The sequence below is a fragment of the Struthio camelus genome, chromosome Z (genome assembly GCF_040807025.1).
Source record: "Struthio camelus isolate bStrCam1 chromosome Z, bStrCam1.hap1, whole genome shotgun sequence".
Lineage (NCBI taxonomy): Eukaryota > Metazoa > Chordata > Aves > Struthioniformes > Struthionidae > Struthio > Struthio camelus.
Genome location: NC_090982.1, coordinates 84841854 through 84864630, shown reverse-complemented (window position 1 = coordinate 84864630; position 22777 = coordinate 84841854). Strand labels below are relative to the sequence as shown.

The 22777-nt window shown below is 42.5% G+C and overlaps 1 pseudogene; it reads right to left on the bottom strand.

Moving 5' to 3' along the window:
• Positions 1-1264: 1264 nt before the first annotated feature.
• Positions 1265-21412, bottom strand: LOC138064761 (elongation factor 2-like; annotated as a pseudogene).
• Positions 21413-22777: the final 1365 nt, after the last annotated feature.

The following is a 22777-nucleotide window of genomic DNA, read 5'->3' as shown; positions in this document are numbered from 1 at the left end:
CAGTGGCAGAAGCAGACTTACAGGCCTTGAGCCCTTCTTTTCAAAGACAGATTTTTTTTTTTTTTTCCATAGGCTGTGGCATGAGGTAAGTGTTAAGGTAAACTACTTACTGATGTATGCACAGGAAATAATTATTAGTCTTATATAATCCACTTGACTTTGTAGATGAGGTGTGTCAAATGCTTTGAGCACTGCCATGCAGCCATGTCTCCTATTTGCTAAGCCTTCTTCCAGAAGATAACAGAGAACTTCAACAATGGTGGGTAGAAAGGGGATTGGAGTCAGAATTTAATGAAAGCCTCTATCACTCAGCTGTGCTCCCTACCCAGAACAAGCCCATCCATTGTATCTGGATGAATTAGTACTTTACTTTCCTGACAGCAATGTTCTGCTCTGCAGCCAAAATGCACTAGAATGTCTATCCAAGAACTTCTAGCTAGAGAAAATCTTGAAGAAAAGGTTAGACTTCTTACCTCTTCATTTTCACTACAGCAGTATCTCGTTAGTGCTTTGAATGTACTATGTCAAAGATACTTTCAAGCCAACTGCAGAAGGAAAGGAAAGCTTCGGTGAGGAATAGGAATTCCTTCTACCTGCATGGATAACCAACATGCAAAGAAAGCCATGCTGCAAGATATAGCCCCTTTTTTTCCCCCACCCATTCATTTGCTGCATTTTTGTCTGCAGTTTCTCAAAGATAAGTGAGCTTCCTTAAGACGATTAGCTGCTAAAATACTAGTCATAAATAGGCTGTACCCATACATCTGAAGACTTAAGTCCTGACCTGTGTATACTTCCACATCAGACAAAATTGTCTGAAATAACTGCGCCACCTATGCAGAACTTTGCTGCCCAATGATATGACACCAATCATAGCATGTGCTGCACCTGTCTAGCAGCAGAATTCAAGCATTTCCAAAATCAGTTAGGGTTTTTTCAATGTCTGCCTTTAAATCTAGCCCCTAGGTGCTGGAGAACTTACCTGTAATTGCAAACCTTTCACTATGGGTCTTCAAGAGCACAGAGGATTCAAGTTTGGAAACAAAAGCATCTTCTCATTGAGAGGACAAATAAAGTGACAGTTCAACAAGAACTCCTGTAAGTGCAACAACAGGGGAAGCTGCTTCCTAGGTCAGAAGACAGTTGTGGATTAGGCAAACTGGAAAGAACACCATTAGAATCCTAGGTAACTGGTTTCTAAGGATATTTTTGTCACAGGCATCAGTGATCGCAGACAAGATATAGGCAAAAAGAATCTCGTAGGTCAAATTAACACTTATTATTTTTATTTTCTCTTTTTAGTAGGTATAATCACAGTATGCTAGACTATGTGTGTGTTCCATGTAATATTGAAAACTTGCCATCTCCTTCCAGGTTTTATGAGGAAACAGTATCATGATGAAACTGGTCATTGTATCATACAACATAAAACAGCGGATGTGGTTACAACTTATCTAGGTAATTATCTAGAGGTGGAATACCCTCCTTCAAGCCTTTGCGCTTACGTATTTCAGCCACAACTTGCCAAGGACGAGAATTTACATCATAAGGATCTCCAGGCAAAATCTGCCAGTGATCAAAGACACACTGTGGAAAAGCCTGGCCACCAGTGTTGGATCTCAAGTCAGCAGTGAAACCTAATGGGAAGGAAGGAAAGAGGGAAAAAAAAAAAATGGATGAGTTGCAAATGAAATTTGTTTTATTGTGAATTTTTACACAGACAAATCTCTAAGAACACTCTTCCGGAGCCTGGGTGAGGTACTGTTAGGAAACCTCCACGTTCCAGATGATTATTTCAAGTAGGTAAAAATGAGGACAACTCCGAAGAACTGCAGAAAGACTTGGCGTGACCAGGTAAAAGGGCAATAAAATGGCAAATAAAATTCAACTTAGCTGAAAGGGCACACTTCCCATATAATGCAATGAGACTTGAACTGATCAACTACACTCAGTTTGAGATCTTAGGGTTGCGATAAGAAGTACAAAAGCATTAGCTCAACATTCAGAAGCAGTCAAAAGTCAAATGCTAGGAACTGTTAGGAAAGGAACACAGAACCAAAGAGAATACCATTATTCTCTGTGAAAGCCCACACCTCGAATACTGTGTGTAGCTCTCGTCCCTTTATTGCAAAAGCAGATACTGCTGAAGTGGAAAAGGGTTCACAAAAGGGCAACACAGATGACCAAAGCCCTGGACTGGCTTCCATGCAATGAATCAACTCAGCAAGCTCGGACTCCAAAGAGTGGAAAGAGCAGCAGCATAGCAAGACGGATATAATAGCAGTATACAAAATCAGAAGCGACAGGGACACATTGGATAAAGGTCAATGTCTCATGGTCTTTCCCAATGTAAGCAAGTGAAGCATCAAATGAAGCTAGTAGGAGCCAGATTCAACAGACACGGAAGGAGGCAGTTCTTCATACGACAAAGTGCAGATCTGTAGAACTCCTTGCCAACGCTGTGGATGCTGACCTTTTTTGTGGACTGAAGGGGAGATGGAAGACGTTCATAAAGAGAAACCCACCAAGAGTTACTAAATTTATATAGCAACTCTCTCTGCCCCAGGAAGCCTTTAAAAGGGGTTCTAAAGGATTTGCTGGGGAAGCGTTACACAAGCTTGCCTCATTCTTCCTCTTTTCCAAGCGCTCACTTTCAGCTGCTGTCACAAACAAGCTGTTGAGCTAACTACATCTTTAGTCTGACACAGTAGAGCCACCTACGTTTAACTGCACACAGGTGTTTTCTTTGCCATTTTCCCTGTCCTTCTAGTGATGTCATCCCCTTCTCCCAAGTATCCAATCACATGAACAGCTGCTCACTGTGAACTGAGGCTTTTTTACTGTGGAACAACCTCTAGCCGTTACTTATTTAGAACACTGATGTTTCCCTGTCTCTTCAGGTCACTGTTTTAGGAAGACTCAACAATAGCTTTTGCAAACAACTAGGGAGGCAGTTTTTCAGAATCTGGACGTTAACATGCTGTGCAAGTTGAGACTGAGGGCCCAGTGTAATCCACATGCTCCAAAGTCTTACGTTTACATTTCTTTTTGTTCTTCCATGTTTGGAAATCTCTTCCTTTTATGAGATTGGTTTAAGCTCTCTGGAAACTTGGGGAAGGATAAAAACAAAAATACCTGCAACGCAAACGTGTATAAACTGTTCTTTTAGCTAACTAGTCAAATTGCAAATTTTGACGAGTTGTTTTTGAAGTTAATTTAATGCTTAATTTCATGCTTAATTTAAAGTTAAGCATATCTTATTACACAACTGATTATTTTAGCAGTTGCCATACTAATCTACTTCTGCAAAACAGCACACACACAATAAAACGTGACGTTTCTTACACTTTACTATGTGAGGAGTTCCGAGTGTGCCCTGTGAAACTGGCAAACTTTCTTACTGATGTCACAGAACAGTCTTGAAGTGCATTTTCAAACGGGGAGAGAGGGGCACCTGATGCGCAAACCAACCGTAAGAGCAGAAGAAAGGCCTTGTACCGCACTGAAAAGTTGAAGTTTTGGGGCAACGTAATAAGGGGCAGATGCAACATTATATTAGAGGCAGTTCTTAAAGACAGGAAAGAAGATGCAATGCAGCCACTCTGGCTGACACTCTGTTCTTCTAAAAAACTGAAATCGCTACAAAGTTTTCTAGCTTGCTGCCACTGAAGACAAATTTCTTTCCTTCAGCTTGCTTCACAGGAAGTTTTTCTTTTTTAATTAAATGGTGGAAACAGAATCTGGTAAATATTACAAATTCTTAATTTGCAGAAGATGCTGCACACAATCTTTTTGGCACCCTCTGCTTGCCTGAAAGCCCAATGGAGTAGGCTGCCAGAAACACAGGAGCCAACCGTTTGTTCTAAATAAATGAGCCAAAGATGTGAAGAGACAACAGGAAGAAACTTGGAGCTAATGAAATGGGAATTCTTCAGTCCATTTCATCCAGCAGAGTTCCTTCTTTAACTGCATGTGGGTAATTAAAAAAAAAAAAAAAGAGAGCTGTCTTACCAAATGACTCATTTACAGGTAGGTATGCCTTGACCACAAACATTGCGGTTCCTGCCACTTGGGATTCTTCAAAAACATGTCCACGTTTCCTGTTCAGGACACCATAGATCCCACCAACCACTTGTTCTGGGGACTGTGGGGAAAAAAAAAAAAAAAAACCAAACTACCAAGTTACAAGTAGCAAATCACCAGTTATTAAAACACAGCCAGAATGCATGCAGCCTGAGACAATCCCTCTAGGCAGCTCTCCTGATTTTTCTCCCATATTTGCATTTTTCTGAGAGCAATTTCTCTCTTCTGTAACAAGTGGCTTCCCTCTCACTTCCAAGACAATATCTGTCAGGAGCCCTGCCTGCCTTCTCCGCCTCTCATAACTGTGCAGCCTCCAATTACTGTATATACCGACTAGACCGGTTTGCAGTTCACATACAAAGAGAGGCAAAAGGGTACATGCTCAGTGAACTGCCTACAACTATCTTCTGGCAAAAGAAAGAGTTTTCTGGCTCTTTGTAATAAATGCAATTACTACAGGAGAATCTCACTGCACATTATCTTAGAAGTCACAACACGACTGACAAGTGCTTGGATAAAACTCTTATTTAAAAAAACCAAAACCACATGCACTTACACATACCACTAAGTTTGCAAAACCCCCTCCTTTGTCATGATAGGTCTCACAAGTCATAGAGGTGAGAAAATTCTCCATTTCCATACTTTGTCTTTACTTGCATTCATCTTCCTTAGTCCTCATGGTTAAGACATTTTTAAGCAACTGAGCTGGCAGATTTCCTGCCTACCACCCAGCAGTGTAGGCTGGAATTAATTTTTAAACTGAGTTTTAAATCTTCTAATCACTGCTAAGACAGTTAAGACAAACTGACAGGTGAATAGTTGTACTTGGGGATAAAAATACTTCTAGCTTAGAATACATTTTCAAGGGTCTTTCGTGGAAAAGTTTCATACACCAAGAAAAACCAATTACTCAAGCAACAGAAGTTAATGTTTAACAGCTCAAAAAAGAGCTTATTAAAAGAAAAGAAAAAACCTTCCTTGCTGCTCTTTCTTGGTATTTAGGATACCCAATGTTTGTTCTCCTGAATATTTACAGTGGCAGAGAGAGAGGAGAAAAAAAACCGAATCATAGCTTTCTTAAGGGCATTGACCATTCATAGAGAGCAGCATCATTCACCTTCCCTCCTACGTTTTGCTGCTTCTCGTCAACTTCTTTCTTATTTTGGAATGAAAAGGTATCCTCAAAGTCTTTATAACACTCATCTGAAGGACACAGAATAGAGCTACCACTGTTTCTTGGAAGAGAATGCAGAAACATGATTATACATGTATCTTTGTCTCAGATATAATACCCTGTTTCATACCTGGATTTCTACCAGATAGATGGGCTCCATAAGCCTGGGTTGTGCTGTCAGCGTAGAGGCATACAAAACCCGCCTAGCAGTAGGAATAATTTGCCCACCACCACGGTGAATAGCATCAGCATGCAGAGTGACATCACGGATATCAAAACGAACACCTCTCACGTTCTCCTCACACAAGACACCCTGCAGGATCGAAAGGCAAAGAAGGGTGGTGCGGTACTACTCAGTTTCCAAGACAGGAACCTTCCCTTAGTAGGAATCTGGCCTGTTGATTTAAGTCATTCGTATTGACACTGAACAGTTACGTTCAGATCAAGGTAGTCTATACACGCAGGAAGGACATTCCAAGAATACTAGCACTTCTGAACTCATGTTTGGAACAAACACTGAAATGCCTGCAGACAACAATCTGCTCATTACATAGGATGAGTGACGTATATTCTTCAGCGGCGGACAAACTCCAGCTCCCCTCTGCCCCGTTCCTATTGGTTACAGACACCTTCTGAAGATTTCACATGAATAACTATTACAGAGCTCAGATACAACATTTCAGTGACACAAGATACAAGCAAAACATATAGAACTATACTTACTTCTTTGGTAGCCCACTGGAAGCCAGCAACAACACTGTCTTTGATTTCATTTAGATACTGGACGCCTTTTGTGATGTCCACTAAGATATTTGGACCTGCGCCATCAGGTCCGAAGCACCAAATCTTTACGGGCCTCAGATACATCCCACTCATATTTCTCTGCCAGATAACGTGCACGCTGTTTCAGTTCTTGACGGGAGCTGACTTCCCCTTTGTCTACATCCTCCGCCAGACCATCAGGAAAGGGTCGAGCCTTCATGTACAGTCTATTGTGTTTGTTAGGAGATTTGGATAAGCACATCTGGCTTGACTCTTCACCAACTGTCTCACGACAGGACACAACTGGGTCTGATTTCTGTCACGTAAATCAAAGAGAAAGATTTTCCTCAGCTAAAGCACAAAGCTGATCACATAAATCATTTCCACTTACCAATGAAATGCTAATAATAAACTGCCACTTCTCCTCAGGCAGTGTGTTTAATGCTAATTTCACTCGGTTGTACAAGCGTGCTCCGCCAGCTCCATCAAGAGAAACAGCAGCATTTTCAGTTGCATATCAACAGTTACCATCATGGTTCACCTTAGTTTTCCTGTTCACCAGAATTTTTTCTTATCTCTATCCCAAATCTAAGCCCATTCATGCAACTACTAAAGAACTCCCAATTACTACTAAAATGGTTGGTCTCCTTTTAAAAGTTTCTAATTGCTTTAAGGAAATTACTCTACAAAAACCACCACCAGCAGATTAAGATGAGATTTTCCAAGGTTAATGTTTAGTCATACTCCGTACATTGCAATCCACAAAAATGCTTTTTATACCTTAGTAGGAATACAAGCATGATCTTCTTCCAGATCTTTAAGGCAATTTTCTAGATGCAGCTCTCCAGCTCCAGCAATAATGTGTTCACCAGACTCTTCAATAATACACTAGAACAGGAAACAGTCGAAAGTAAACATTTTAAGAATTTATTAGTATTAACAGAAACACAGAGGCTAAATAAGAAAAACGTCAGATCCAAAAACTGCTCAACAACAAGCACTGGAAAAGTTAGCAAAGTGTCTATATGTTGTTTCTTGGTGGTTCAGGAGTGATCCAGAATGAATCTCCGTACCCATCAGCAAAACAGTGTACTTTCAAATACAGCGTGGCAGTCAATTTAAATATCACTCAACAAAATTATGCAGGAAATTATGGTGAAAAGTGAAAAATACTTCACTACACTGCAACTGCAGGGAGAATTCAGGTTGGCCAACGAAACTTCCTATCTTTAGTTGGGTCACTACAGCTGACACAAAACTCAAAGTCTTTAAAAATGCACAGTACCGAGGTCCAAAAAAACAATGAATAGTTCTTGTCCTTCTGATGTATTTCAGGATTTAAAAAATATAAAGACGAGTACTGCTCAAAAACCAATCTAACTGTTGCAGAACCTAGATTTTTCCTCAGGATCTTCCTATTCAAATTCTGACTAAACTTATCCCTATTTAACTTGTCCTACCTCATACAACTATAGCAGAAAACTGTCTTGAGTCTGCAGCCATGCTATTAGATTGCAGAAAGAGCTCTCTATGAACAAAGTCGAGTCCTTTGACTATTTCACTGCAAACCAACAGCTCCAAAGCTAAAACTTAGCATAGCTAGCACTCACCTGAACCATAGGATCAGACTTGGCCAGACGCTTTAGACCTTCAACTAGTTTTGGTAGATCAGCAGGGTTTTTTGCTTCAACAGCAACACGTACAACTGGACTAACACTAAATTTCATCACTCTCATGTTGTGGGCATGTTCAAAGGTGGTAATGGTACCCGTCTTCACCAAAAACTGGTCAACACCAGCTAGACCAACAATGTTGCCACAAGGTACATCCTCAATGGGCTCAACATAACGACCCATCATCAAAATGGTTCTATAAAGACAGAGGATGAGCAACAATCCTTGAATATTTGTTTTAGCCTCAGTATTTCCAAAAAGCCATGTCTTTTCATAAAAAGGAAAATTGCCTATTACTTGCCTATATTCCCTCTGGATTATCGACTTTGTTAAACAGAAAAAAAAAGTCTCTTAAGATATTCCTTCATTAGGATCTCAAAAACTAAAAGCAAGCAATTGTTTTTTTGCATGCATTCCTCTCCAAACGAAATATACTGTTTTCATCTACCTTTGAATAGGTTTTAGGTAAAGATCTTCCTTCTTGCCAGGTGTGTAGTTTGGTCCCATGATTCGTACTTTCTGTCCAGTAGAAACAATGCCAGAGAAGACTCGCCCAAAGGCATAGAAACGCCCCTTATCAGACGTGGGGACCATTTTGGAAATATACATCATCAGAGGGCCCTTGGGATCACAGTTTTTTACACCTGCAGTAAAACACATATCTGTATCATACACATTTTCGGTGAGACTTCAAAAGTTAGAACTATATACATATGACTTCCAAAACTCAGTGAACCTTATTTTTCATTTAGGAAGGGACAAAAGTGTGGAATTACAGGAATTATAACTATGGCTATCTTAAAGTTCTTTAAGGTAATGAATCATTAGCACTGTTGTTTCTTCTCATACTGAGACCTTCGTTAACACTTATTTTCTTGCTGCACGTTTCACTCTTCTGGTAGCAGGTTCCACTATTTTAATAAGTCTCTACTAATGCGGCCTAGTCCCAGGAAAATTCCAGAATAGGAGGATTTAAAGATGTCTTGTAATCCATCAGAATCCAGAAGACAAACGAGCACTAGAACTCTTCGTGTTAAGTAACCACATTGATGGTAAGGCCAAAAGCAAGACTTCTAACCCGATTTATTTATTTATTTATTTATTTATTATGATTTATTTATTTTAGCATCTGCGGATTTCTAAGGGAAGCGACAAATCTACAGGGAACCCAGAAAAGCAGATCCTGTAGGAAGCACTCAAGTTGAGGACCATATTACAGACGAGTACTTCAAAACGCATCACCCTTCCTATCAATGTGAAACCAAAGGCCCTTTATCAGATTTAGATTCGGCTATTTGCTCATTACCTAGTTATGATCTCAGCCACACCGCATATAGCTGGGAGATTTTTTTTTTTTTAAAACCATGTTTTAGTTCAAGTAGCTTCAAGAACTCCCTTAGCAAATTTAGGTAGAGAACAAATCAGAGAACAGTAATAACAAGTAAGCTACTATGGGACATGTCAGACCGGCCTGAAAGCAAAATACCTCCTGATGATTCTGACTGTAACTGAGGGGAAACCACAGGATTCACTGGGAGATCATAACCAAAGCTTCAGAGAGAATGAGATAATGAACTTGCTGTTCCCACCCCTCTTTTACAGTATATCCAAGGCCGCTACATGCCATCTTCCTGCTCATCTCATCTGCACGTTCTCTGAAATCTAAAGCAAATACAACGTGGTTTCACACACGTCAACATCCAGTACATGAGGACCCTTGTAGTACCCCGAGGGTTTTACTTTGCTTTCTTATATATGGTAATACCCTTTCAATACTGTCCCAAACTAGCAATTATCACTGTACATAAAAACCTAATCCAAATCCATTTTAGGCCATTTGTAAGTTGATCCATTTCAGTCATTTGTGCAGCAGCGATACTGTGTTTTCAACAGCCCCTAGTAAGCTAGAAAGAAACATTTTTTTACCCATAGCAGCTTCATCATCAGGTGGCCCCTCATAAAGAAGTTCACAACGGTATTTCTGTGCTGTTACAGGGGAAGGAAGGTGAATGGTGATCATCTGAAGCAAGGCATCTCCAGCAGGCAGCCAACGGCGCATTACGGCCTAGGGACTCAAACACTGTAACTGAAACATGTTTCAAAAAACATAATAACCAACCCAAAAATGTGCCTTCTGGATAGCATGTAAAAGGCTATACTAAAGTGTGCAACAGTACATCCTGTGAATGTTTACAACTTCCCTGCAATTACTTAAATCTTGTTAAATCTTGAGCAGAATACGTCTGCAGAACAAGCAAGATTAACATCTGTGTACTTGAATTACTGAAGGGCAGCATCCTTCATATTCTTTTTTCCTTGAGCTAGTGACCTACATTTCAACAGAAAGGTTAGGTTTTGCGGATTATACTAAGCTCCTGAAAAAAACCAACAAGTGCCCTTGTTCTTCGCTGACAACAGATTACATTAGCGGAAAGAAGCAGCGCCATAAATAATCATATTTTATCTATATATGGAGATAAAAGTAAAAACAAATGTTTTATTAAATCTCTGACCATTTGCCACAGTGATGCAACCAGATTCCCCTTCTCCACTTATTAATTCAAGAGCTTTCCACATGTTCACCCCGGCTCCCTTTATGTGGCGTTTAACATACCTAAAGAGTACATGGGTTAGCACAGGAACTGGGCGGAGTTTCTTGAAGTCTCTGCTTTTAACACTGCATAGAAAGCGACCGTGTACTTCCAGACACTATTCTTCAAAAAGTTTAACAGAATTCAGCAGTGTTGTTGAAAATATAAGAACGTGTGAGAGCCCACCACGAAGCTGTATTTCCAAGTATGTAGCCACAGCATACATGTGCGGCCACATGCACACTTTCTATTAGCACTGCATTTACACCTTCAGAAGAGGGAAGGGAAGAGGGTATTCGGTTGTTTTCTTCTGATGTACAGAATTAAATCTTCTTCTCAAATCAAAAAAGGAATGTCTTTCATATGCAGCAACATGCTTAAATCCTGTTCTCTCTCTAGGAAATGCAGTACAATACATTACACAGAGTACTTTATTTCAAATCATGACATTCCAGATGCACAAGTTAACCACTGATTAGATTATAAAAGGACTATTAAAATAGTTTTCCTGGATTTTAGAAGGACCTAGAAGATTGTTCTCACTACACAGTTCAAGGGTAAGAAATGCTACCACGCTGGCAGTTCTAACAAAGTAGAAAGGCCATTTTACCTTAAGAAGGGGTTTTCCCTCTTTATCTCGATCTTCAATATCTAGCTTGATATCAAGTTTCTCTATTAGTTTGGCTGCTTCTTCCTTCTTAAGATTCATAATGGCATCAAAGATCTGCAACAAGTTTATAGTGACTGGAATACATAACACAACACATAAGTTTTACTTAATATGTATCTTAAACAGTCTGTGTGTTTGAAAACCTTCTGGCCTTCTCTGTTCTGGGCTTTTGTTTCAGAAACTGTACTCACGAGGCTCATACAACTCAAGACTAATAAATAATACCAAATGTTTCCAATTCCAAAGCAAACTCTAAACTGCTACCAGAAGAGGTTCACACAAAAGAGAGGGACCAGTCTTGGACAATATGCAGAGATGTAATTTTAGTGTTAAAATATACCATTCCGATTTACTATCTTCTATCTCCCTCCCACCTTCTGCATGCTTCTTTTACCTCACAATTTTTCTAGCCTCTACAGAAAACACGGACCTACTTTATCAGAAAGAGGGAAACTCTTGGGCTTTCCCAGGAGTTAGCCCGCTACACTAAAGAAATCTCTTCTTACAGCCCTGCAACTAAAATCAAGACAAAACATCGCTTTACCTTAAAGATAGGATCCAGAATTAGCTGGCAAAATGTCCGTGGCAACTTCTTTCCATCGGGGCTAGCGGCTGATTTGCTGAATTTTCCAGTTGCTGGATCAAAATATCTAAAGATGATGTCTATTTTTACTCATTCAGTTTGAACAGCAGGAGTTCCCACTTTTCCAGCAAATTTCTGAGCAGTTATTAAAACAGTAGAGGAGTGGCTAATCCTTATTTGAACATTGCCCCACCAGGCATCTAACAGTTGGTGCTAAGGGTGGGGCTTGAGTGTTTTGGGGGGGGATTTTTTGTTGGTTTTTGTTTGTTTGTTTACTAAAATTCAATACGCTGACTTCAGTTTGCCTTTTTAGGCTTTTACAGGGGACTGGGCACTGTGAGCAAACCAGCTTCCACGAATTCTTTTACTCCATCCTGTTACCTGCAACCGTCTTTTAAAGTCTTGCTAAAATCATTTCAATACCATTCAAGAGAAATCTTGGAGTATCCTAAGAGGTAAATAAGACAAGGTAGGTTAATTTATTAGAAGACATCAGAAGACAGGCTGATATTCTTTAAGCTTTCACACAGTCATTAGGCATTCAGTTAACAGCAAGTTGTATACAGATCTAATTTGAAATTAATTCCATCTTTTGTGAGATACAGCTTGACGCTCATTAAATTCATTGAAATACTCATTAGTAACAAAAGGCTTTGGACTTGGTCTGTAATCTCTCTTGCTGCATATTCATTTTACCTACACAGTTCAATATAAGATTTCCAGTCTGAAGTTTTGAGAATGAATCTTCTGTTTTTATGGAGTGGGTTATCAGAAATGATCAAAAATGCATGTACAGCATAACTGTACTACAAACAGTTGTCTTTTGGGGATATATTAATACGCTGTTGCAAGAGCTACCAACTCTTGTCGCTAATTACGTCTCTGACTAGCTTGCTAAGCTGCCCATGAAAGCTTAGTTTTACAGAAGCACAAACTCGACATGCACCAATATGCATCGCCGTGATATTCTTAAAGAGCATCACTGTGCTATCCAAGCATATATCTACATTCATTCCATGCATACTGCGTCACTTATCACCCCAGAGTTTTCTCATTATATCTTCCACTTTCTTTGAACGCTCAACTGGAGGGAGTTGTGCTTTTTCACCTTTAGCAGCAAATTTGGCCACATACATCTCAGCAAACTGCTTCAGAGTAAACGCCCAGCCATGCAGACCAGAGCCAAACCCAGCAGTACCAATAACTGGATCAATCTTTAAAAGGGGGGAAAAAAGTGAACGTATTTCACAAAATACTGAGTTGAAAAATGTTTCGACTGTTTTCAAAGGCAGGTAGCATGAGTGAAGACGCCAAATATTTTCTGGAACATAAAAGACAGAACGCAGAGAAGTATTTCCCCTAAGATGACCCTGTTAAATCTTACTCTGAAGCAAGACTCTTACTTTGTCCCACACTGTGGAAATATTTATAACAAAGGCTAAAACAAAAGATTTCACAGATATGTTCGTAAAGTCCTCTGTAGGATTTGGAAGATAACGGCTTTGTAAAAAATATTACCCAAACTGTTAGTGAACTTTCTCTGGAAATTAAAATACGAGTGGCTCACTTCAGCCACGCAGATAAAACTGGTATGACTTAAGAATGGCTGAGATGAGCGTAGTATAACAATTAGAATACAAACCCAGACAAGAGTCCTCTGTTCCACTAACTAGATTATACTGCAGTATGTTCAGTAGGGTTGGAATTAAACAACGGGAAGCATGTTTGAAAACTCTGGTCATGGTGAGAAGGTCTGCTGCACAGCTATTTGGTGGGGAAACGAAACATCCGAAGCAGATTTATTCTGACGGTCCCTTATTCTAACAGCTGGACCGTCAGAGAAGATTCAGTTGACTGTGTTTTTTATCTTATGATTCTCAACTGCTATATAAGAAATACTATTCCTGATTCTAGTTTTAAACCTTTCAGAGACATCCAGTATATTGAGATGTAGGTACTGGCAGAGTAAAAATCATCTACATCTTCAGATCAGAAAATAGCTAATGAAATTTCTTATTAGTCAGCAATTAATAGTAAACTGCTAAATAGACACCTGCCTAAGAAACCAAAAAAAAAAAGAGTCTACTTAGGAATTCTGTGAGGCTGAATTCATGGCTGCCTAGGTAGTAAGCTGAAAAGCAGAAAGCTCATGTTTCTTGGCATGTAAGTGACCTGAGCAGAAAAGTCAGGAAAACAAAGCTAATCTTCTGGTTCCTCGTCCTTGGCCTTAAATTTCAAGCCATAGCTTCGCCTCAGCAACTTCCCCCAGGCAAACGGCTGATATTTGCTGTCTGAATGACATTTGAGCGACTGGCTTGCAGTTATGCGTTTGTTACTGAAAAAGTATCATGAGAGGATGGTTTGTCTTGCCAATTCCTTCCTCTGTTCCAATTGCTTTCTCTCACCAGTCTGTTGTTCAAAACTAACATCTCAAAAAGAATGAAACAGCGGGGGAGAGGCAGATAGCCACTGAAGAATGGCTCCCTCGTATGTTGGCCAGAGAGTCTGAAGTGCAATAAATTTAAGCGGGTTTTTTTTCCATATTAAAGCTGGAAATATCTAATATAGATAGGATTTCAATCCAAGCAAAGTTTTAAAGTTTTCTTTACCATAATATTACCCATTGGTCCAGTTTCACCCTCTCCATAGGTGGAAATGATGACATTGACATTTTCCACAATACGTTGAAACGTCTGGTAAAGTTCTTCAGGCTCCAGCTGTAATTCCAACAAAGCACGATCCATTTGGTTCATCATCAGCACTGGTTTGATACGTTCTGCAATTGCCTGCCGCAAAACAGTCTCTGTCTGTACACAAACCCCTTAAAAAATAAAGTTCAATTAAAATATGTATTAGATATAGGGGAAAGATCTCTAACCTACTTTATGCAAATGTGACTATAAAATTCTAACTCGGAACTCACTGGTAGTCTCAGGGCTCCCTGCAACTTGCATTACTCGGTTGCAGGTATTGCTCCATTTTTTAACGGAAGGAGAAGAACAAGAGGCAGCTCCATGCCCTAGCATTTTGCTGAAGGATGCATTTTGTCCATTTTGAATGCAGTTACTCTGCATTCAGTCCACAAGCCCCATACAAAATGGATTTCAGCCTCTAAGATACTGGTAAGAGGAAAGGCCAGGGGATAAAATTACAAATTAAAATTAATTCTATAAGAAGTTAAAGCTTCAAAGAAAGAAGCTTCATGCACCACCTGTGATTTTTTTTTTTCCTTAAGAAGAAGGAAAAAATATACTTTGCCGTCTTTCTAATTAGAAGAGCATGTTTACCTGAGACGCAGTCAACCACAACAAGGGCACCATCGGTGACGCGAAGAGCTGCTGTAACTTCAGAGGAGAAATCAACGTGTCCAGGGGAATCAATTAAGTTAATAAGAAAACCCGAACCATCCCTGCACTGTTTGATAAAGGCCAAGTCATTGTCTGAGAGTTCATAATACATAGAAATTGCCCTGTGAGAGAAGACAGTTCATTTTAATAATTTAATTATTTTGAATAACTTGCTGATTTTAAAACTTGCATTGGTCAGGCACCTATATGTTCTTGATGTACATAAAGGCAAAGGAAAAACCACAGGAAGACTTCAGTATTTCAGTTCATAAACTTCTTGGGATCTAAAATGCTAATTATTTTTTATTCTTATTCAAAATCAACACTTCAAGTGTTGATAATCATACCACAATATTGCTGTCAGACACCTGTAGACTCACAGTCCAAATCACTTTACAACTTGTTAACTTTGCAGTTGCAGATATCACAGACAGAGGTAATACTAGCAAGACAGAACCCACTGCAGTTGCTTGGGGGAAAAGTCTACAAGCAAGTCAATAAAAATCAAGGTCCCTACTAAGAACATTTCTGAAAGCATCTTTTTCCATCCAGCATCTTACCTGCTTCCAGAAGCAGGTAAGAATGGTCTCTGGTAATCACTTATAAGCTGTACTCCAATATTGTCTATATTCCACTCAGAAGGTGGACGACGTGGACTGTGAACTTCAGGCCAATAATACACAGCTTAATCCACATGTCAGTTTAAAAAAGAAACTGAAAGCATACAAGGCTTTGAGCAAACAATTTTTCAAAAAAAAAAAAAACCACCACAGCCAAAAAGCTCTTACGTAGACTTGATTGTGATGCATCTTTCTTGTTCATCTTTCCGTGTGTCTGTGAATCGTGTTTCTCCTGCTCTGGCTGAAGCAATAATGCCTGCTTTACACACCAAGGAGTCCGTCAATGTCGACTTGCCATGATCAACATGAGCAGTCACAGACATATTCCTAATATTGGACTTCTTGTCCATGATTGCCCGGATCTGGTCTACCGTGAAATTCACCTGAATGGGGGTAAAAATAAGACAAGAAAAAACTAATGCTTCCTTTTCAAGTATACAAAAGTTGATGTGACGTTTTAAACGCTTACCATTCGTTATTAAATTAACAATCTAAAGAGGAAATGAAGTTGTTCATAATTTTAAGCTTAGCATTACACACACTTGTTCACATTTTTGCCATGTTGTTGTAAGTGTGACGAGCGAAGGCATAACTTAAAATACAGCTTAGATTCAGTATCACAAAATGGTAACAACCAGAAGAATGAAAAATGCACCTGTGGAGGCAGAACAGCTAACCTCAACCAAATGTTACAGGAGGGCTAGCACATACAGCTGCAAACTGCAGCTCTCATAATAGCTTCTACACATGTCCTGCTCCCCTCCTCCCCACCACTGTCCCTCACTTTGTCAAATTTTCCTCCCATACCCCCATCTTCCAAGGCTTTTCAAGTACTTCAAAAAAGAAGAAATATTCTAGCTTTAGTTTTGACACCGTTTAACACCATTGTTCCTAGCTTTAAGAAGAGCCTGGGTCTTCTGTTTTTCAGCCAATATATTAGCTGTAGACGCTGGCGGTCCACCTCAGTCAAAAAACTCTTTAGAAAGGATTTAATGAGTGAAGTGCAAAATTTTCAGAGACCCTCCCTTAAAAGACATCCTAGAAAGTCTTCTTCTGATTTCCCTAAGTTATTCCATCTCTTTCCAAGAGCAGACAATTTCCTCCAACCAATTTGCAGAAAAAAGTCCTGACCTTAAGAAACCCTGATAAATATGTATTAAACATGCGACAACTTAACAGAGGAAGATGAGATCTTATTAATCTATGCCGGTCTCTCATTCTGCAGTGAGAGTCACCTGTAGGTCACAGGAATACAGATAACAGGATTATTCTTGCAAATCCTTTTAATGCATGAAGTGCTCGTAAGGACACAGGAAATAGCAGAACAGGGAGAAGAAAATGATAGGGAATATTAAACAAACATACCCCAAAATCACATAATTATACCACATCCGTAGTTCGTGCTGGTTGTTCAAGTGAAGAAAGATGCACCACAAGGAAAATTTTGGATAAAGATTACCCAAACCAAACAGCAGCCTGGCCTTTCCACCCAAATCTATTATTTCTCCATTTTAACATATGTTTAGAGTCCCTTCCTACTCCAAAGTCTCCAATGGGAAAAACAACCAAAAACCAGCTCCTCTTTGTTTTCTGTTAAAGAACACTTAGTGCAAACAAGAACATGTTTAGAGTATGCTCAAGGTTTTTTTAGTGAGTCACCTCAAATAGAGGCACTTCATTTTAGAATTCGTTCTGTTGGATTATTCTTCCAACAGATAAGATAAATTGGATTATTTAATAAACACCAATTATATTTAATTCTTTTCCAGACTGTGCCAGGCTGTCCTGGTATTCAGTCTCACGCACTTCAAAATTTACAAACTTTTTCTGAGACCTCTTTCTTCTTTCCTTTTAAAGAGAACAGCAGCACTATTTTTGTTTTTTCTTTCAACAATGTTTTTTCCATTTTTAAATTGTGCTGTGCTAAAAAAAACCCATCGGTACTTATCAAGAATTAAGTATAATTCTGTGATTCTGTATTTTTCCTTTGTCTTCAGAGTTTCCAGTGTATTTATATACAGAGGCAACACTGTGGTCTTCTTTTGGGGCAAGGAGCAGAGAGGACAATAACAGTTTATTTCTTCCTTATTCTTTAAGCGTACAGGTCTCCTACACATGCCTACTTAGATTAATTCTAAATGTAAACTTCATGCACATTTTCCTCCTAAAGGACTGAATGTTCTCTTACAGACTGCTGAATCTATTCTTGTAATCTAAATTGGGGTGTGTGTGTGTGGGGGGGGTATTTTGAGTTATAAAATCCTTGATTTGTGCCTAAAAACAATACGGCCTTACTGTCCAGCTAGGATCTTTATGTTCTCTTGAAGCAAAAGTGGAAGGAAAGCAGACAAATTGAGTGACCGTTATACAAGATATGGATGTGAAACATTAGTTTCATAGGTTTGCATTTCTTAGTGGGTCTTTTTGAGAAATCATTTATATATTACTATCACTTCATGGCGCAGCTGGGGCAATGTGGGTTTCAGGTGGAAAAGAAGCTTTAATTTATGGTGAAGGAAAGCGGAACCATAAAGCACGGTGAGAAAAGAGCTGGGCTAGATAGTACTGGGGCAGGGGAAGGGGAAGACGAGGGGAATCTACGACCAATATTAAGGGATTAAAAGGATATGGGGCCTACAACTCTACAATGTTATACCAAAAAAGTGCAACATCACCCCAGCCAAGGAAGTAAATAGGCAAACCTCAATAGGTCAAAAGTCAGGTGAACTCAAAGCTTCTGCTGACATGTCCCATGGCAAGACAATGCCAGAAACGTGAACAAACTTTTATTTCAAGCTTTTGATCCTTATGCTCAACTACAAGACTGCCTTCCTTCCCAGAAACTGAAGGTCCAACCTTAGTTATTATTATATTAGTACTTTTCGCCAGACAATACACCTGGGCGCGAAGCCTTCAGCAAGTAGGAAGCTATAATTAGTGCAGAATTCTGCAAAACAGCTCCTTATCTGGATCCTGCCGGCACCAGACCTTTCCTTCCTGGTGGCTTGAACACATTCAAGGAACAAGCTCCCAGTTTTGATCCTTATCGTCACGGCATTCAGGGGCCCAGGCTCAGGATACTAAAATCTTATTTAAAGCTTCAGGAGTAAGACTGTTGTTATCAATGACACTACTTTGTGTAGTGCAACAGAGTAGAGCCCATGAAGCAGATGAGGTCCTTAGCTACCAGGCCAAGGTGTAAGAAAACTTCTAGAGAAACCAAAAGGTATCGTAAGCCTCACTGCTCTCTACTCAGAATACATACATAACGCAATACAGAGTGTATATATTATATATATATATAGTCTAAACAAAATATTTTAAAGTTTTCTCAATGCCAGTGCTTGCTGGAAAACAATCACTTCTCCATTAAAATGACCCAAATTCTGTATTCTTTGCATTTGGTTATCAAACTGATTTGAATGACCATTTAATTTACCAAGTGATTAGGTTTGCAGAAGTTAATTATTATTAACACTGATAAAGAATTTACCTGAACCAAAACCTGCAAACTTGATCAGCAGTTATATTTCAATTTTCTACTAGGTCATTAACTAGCATTAGAACACAAGAAATTTCTTCAAGAGTCTATGTGATCATTTCCTTTAGCTAATTAATTCATCAGCAACTATTGTTTTGAAGTTGAAGGTATTTACAGACCATAGTCAGTAAAACAAAAGCTAATAAAGAGTCAGGATGTCACTATTGTCTAAATCAGTATGATACCGCAGAAACTCTAAGAATACTACATATGTCTTTATTAAGGGAGAAGAGTCTCATCAGAAACATTTTTAAGTATTTTTCAAGAGACTTATTTACTATTATGATGATGGCTCTATCACTCAGTCTTACCAGGATTAGCTACCGTCCTTCAGTTCTTTACTCTTCATGTCCCAGATAAATACAGTCCTGTTTCTGTCTAGAATGAACTTCAGGACAATTTTTTGCTCGCTGTCATACGTGGATACACAGAAAACCTTAACTATTCTGCAGCAAGCATTTTATAGCAAGATCCTTTGATCCAGTTAGCCTTTTGAACTACTGTTGTAACATTAGCTTCCAAACAAGAGAGAGGAAAAGACTTCAATGATATTCCCCCAACTTAGTCAGTATCAACATTGATCATTTATATGAAGTTAATACTGATTGACAAGTTCAGGTAAATAGCACTCCTTTATTATTGTCCCTTTCAGCCCTTGGCATAAACTATATTTTTAAAAGCTTAACACTGCTGATTTGCTTTCAATTCACTTTGTTAAATCACTGTTTAGTAGCTGTTCCTGTTAATAGAACTGGGCAAGGCATCCTTAAGTTTCTGTTGTCTTGTCTTCTAGTATACTCTATTTTATTAATGAGCTAAAGAGCTCAATTCCAGTATTAATATTAATGTCTTGCCTGGCCTTCTGGCAAGAACTCCTGGAACATGTTTTAATAAGTAAGCGCTACCCACTTCTAAACATTTTATTTATCACTTGATTTATCCAAACGTCACAACAGACAGGCACTGCCATCACAAAAATCTCTGTCATAAAAACAGAGACAGATTAAAAATTAATAGTCAATTTAATTTTAAAGCTGTTTTCCATTAAAGAGCTGTTACAGAGTTTCTGATGTGCTGTCCTAGAGGGCAACTGGATCAAAGTATTTTGCCACAAAATGCTTGCTGCGAGCAGTTAAGGTCTTCCGTGAATATATGTCAACAGCAAGTAAAAGACTAAGATGATGAAAGCAGTATTTATAGAAGTGAGAAACACGGATATTTTATTAAAAATAGAATATCCCTTTTGCCAAGACTCCCAAGTTTTACGGCCACTACAAGGCAGGCAGCGGCTTCGCTCCTTTTGACTACTGCGTGACATCATTTGCGTAGCCCACGTTGCAGCACTGCTTATCACTGGCTGTTAGTAACACCCCCGGGAATAGACTGTCTTCCACTTCTGCAGAGCATCCTTTTCTCTTAGAAGGGTTCAAATTCTCATCGTAATGACCCACTAAATAGCTTCAATTCAGAAATACATATTCTAAAACAGTGAAAAACGAAGCCACGTATTGAAGCTCACGTAGGTAACTAGAATATGCCGCAAATGCGGCTAATCTCACTCGTACCAGACCGTTCTTCCTCAAGATGAGCATAACACGGCACCATACAGGATGCGTACTGGCACACAGGCACAGCCTTTTCCCAGTCTCAGCGGAAGCAACGCTTTTACCTCCTAGCTTTGCAAATATCGCTGAGCAGCGTTTACTCCCCAAGCTTACGTTTGGGCTCCCTCCACATCTCCTCGGTGGAGAAAGCGCACGGAGCCGCTCTGAGCCGCTCCTCTGCCGAGGCAGCCCCCGCACCCGCCGAAGAGAGAGGCGGCAGCAGCACCCCCGCGCCCTGACTCCTTCACGAACACCAGCGCGGGGGAAAACGCAGACAAATCAAGTCAGAGGGGCCAAAAGGCCGGTGCCGGGCACACGCGCGGGCGGACGCCACCGCCTCCCCGGGCTCCTGTCAGCGCCGGCGAGGGCGGGCACCACCTCCCCGCTCCCGGCCAGCCCCAGGGGTGTCAGGGCTGAGGGGAAAGAAGCTGCTCCTCGGGAGCTGCTTCGGGATCCAGCGGGGAGCCAAGGGCCGGCTCGGCTGCTCCGGCCCCCCGCGCCTGAGGCAGCGCCATAAGGGACGCGGCAAGGAAGATGGCTGCTCCCCGCCCCAGGCAGCTGCCCTCTTTTAACGTGCGGGAAGAGCAAGGCTGCCTCGGAAACAGCGCTGTGGGCCGCGGGCCGAGCGGCATCGGGCCGCCTCCTCGAGGGGGCACTCACCATGGTGGCGGATGGCGCCGGATCGCACCTGCCGCCGCCGCCCGCCCTCCCGACTGCTGCTGCTGCTGCTGCTGCTGCTGCTGCCGCCGCCGCCGCCGCCGCCCGCCTGCGGGAGGCGGGAACGAAACCACCGAGCTCAGCTGTTGCCGGGCTAGAGCATCCCCCTTCCCCCCTCCTTTCTCCCCCCCGCCAAGCGCGGCCGGCGCTCTAGAGCTCGCCGAGCGTCTATGGTGCGCGGGGGGCTGCGGCCGCCCCACACGGCGGCGGGGGGGGGGTGTGTCCGTGCCCGCGTCGTCGTCCCCGGCCGCTCGCTCCCGGCGCCACCCTTCCCCGGGGGGCAGCTGCCTGCTCTCGGGGCGAGCTGCCCGGCTGGTCTTCCCCGGAGCCGCCCCCAACGGCCGCTCGCGCTCCCAACGACCACCGGTGTCCCCAACGGTCGCTCGCGCTCCTAACGGTCGCCGGGGTCCCCAACGGCCGCTCGCGCCCCCAACGGCCGCCGGGACCCCCAACGGTCTCTCGCGCCGCCAACGGCCGCCGGGGTCCCTAAACGGTCGCTCGCGCTCCCAACGGCCGCTCGCGCCCGCAACGGCCGCCGGGACCCCCAACGGTCTCTCGCGCCCCCAACGGCCGCCGGGGTCCCCCAACGGCCGCTCGCGCCCCCAACGGCCGCCGGGACCCCCAACGGTCTCTCGCGCCGCCAACGGCCGCCGGGGTCCCTAAACGGTCGCTCGCGCTCCCAACGGCCGCTCGCGCCCGCAACGGCCGCCGGGACCCCCAACGGTCTCTCGCGCCCCCAACGGCCGCCGGGGTCCCCCAACGGCCGCTCGCGCCCCCAACGGCCGCCGGGACCCCCAACGGTCTCTCGCGCCGCCAACGGCCGCCGGGGTCCCTAAACGGTCGCTCGCGCTCCCAACGGCCGCTCGCGCCCGCAACGGCCGCCGGGACCCCCAACGGTCTCTCGCGCCCCCAATGGCCGCCGGGGTCCCCCAACGGCCGCCGGGACCCCCAACGGCCGCTCGCGCCCCCAACGGCCGCCGGGACCCCCAACGGCCGCTCGCGCCCCCAACGGTCGCCGGGGTCCCCCAACGGCCGCTCGCGCCCGCAACGGTCGCCGGGGTCCCCCAACGGCCGCTCGCGCCCGCAACGGCCGCCGGGGTCCCCAAACGGCCGCTCGCGCCCCCAACGGCCGCCGGGGTCCCCCAGCGGTCCCTCGCGCCGCCAACGGCCGCTCGCGCCCCCAACAGCCGCCGAGGCCCTCAGAGGAGCGGCGGCGGCTCCCAGGGTCCGCACCTACGAGGTAGCCGGAGGCGAAAGGAGCCCCCGACGGGCACGGGGAGGCAGTGACAGGCTGGGCACTGGGGGCCTCTGTCACCACAGGGGTTTGTAGGGTGCCCGGGTTCAGCCGGTAGTTAATTCTCCTGCGACAGCGCCCTAGCTGTGAACTCCAGGGTGCTAAATACCGTATGGAC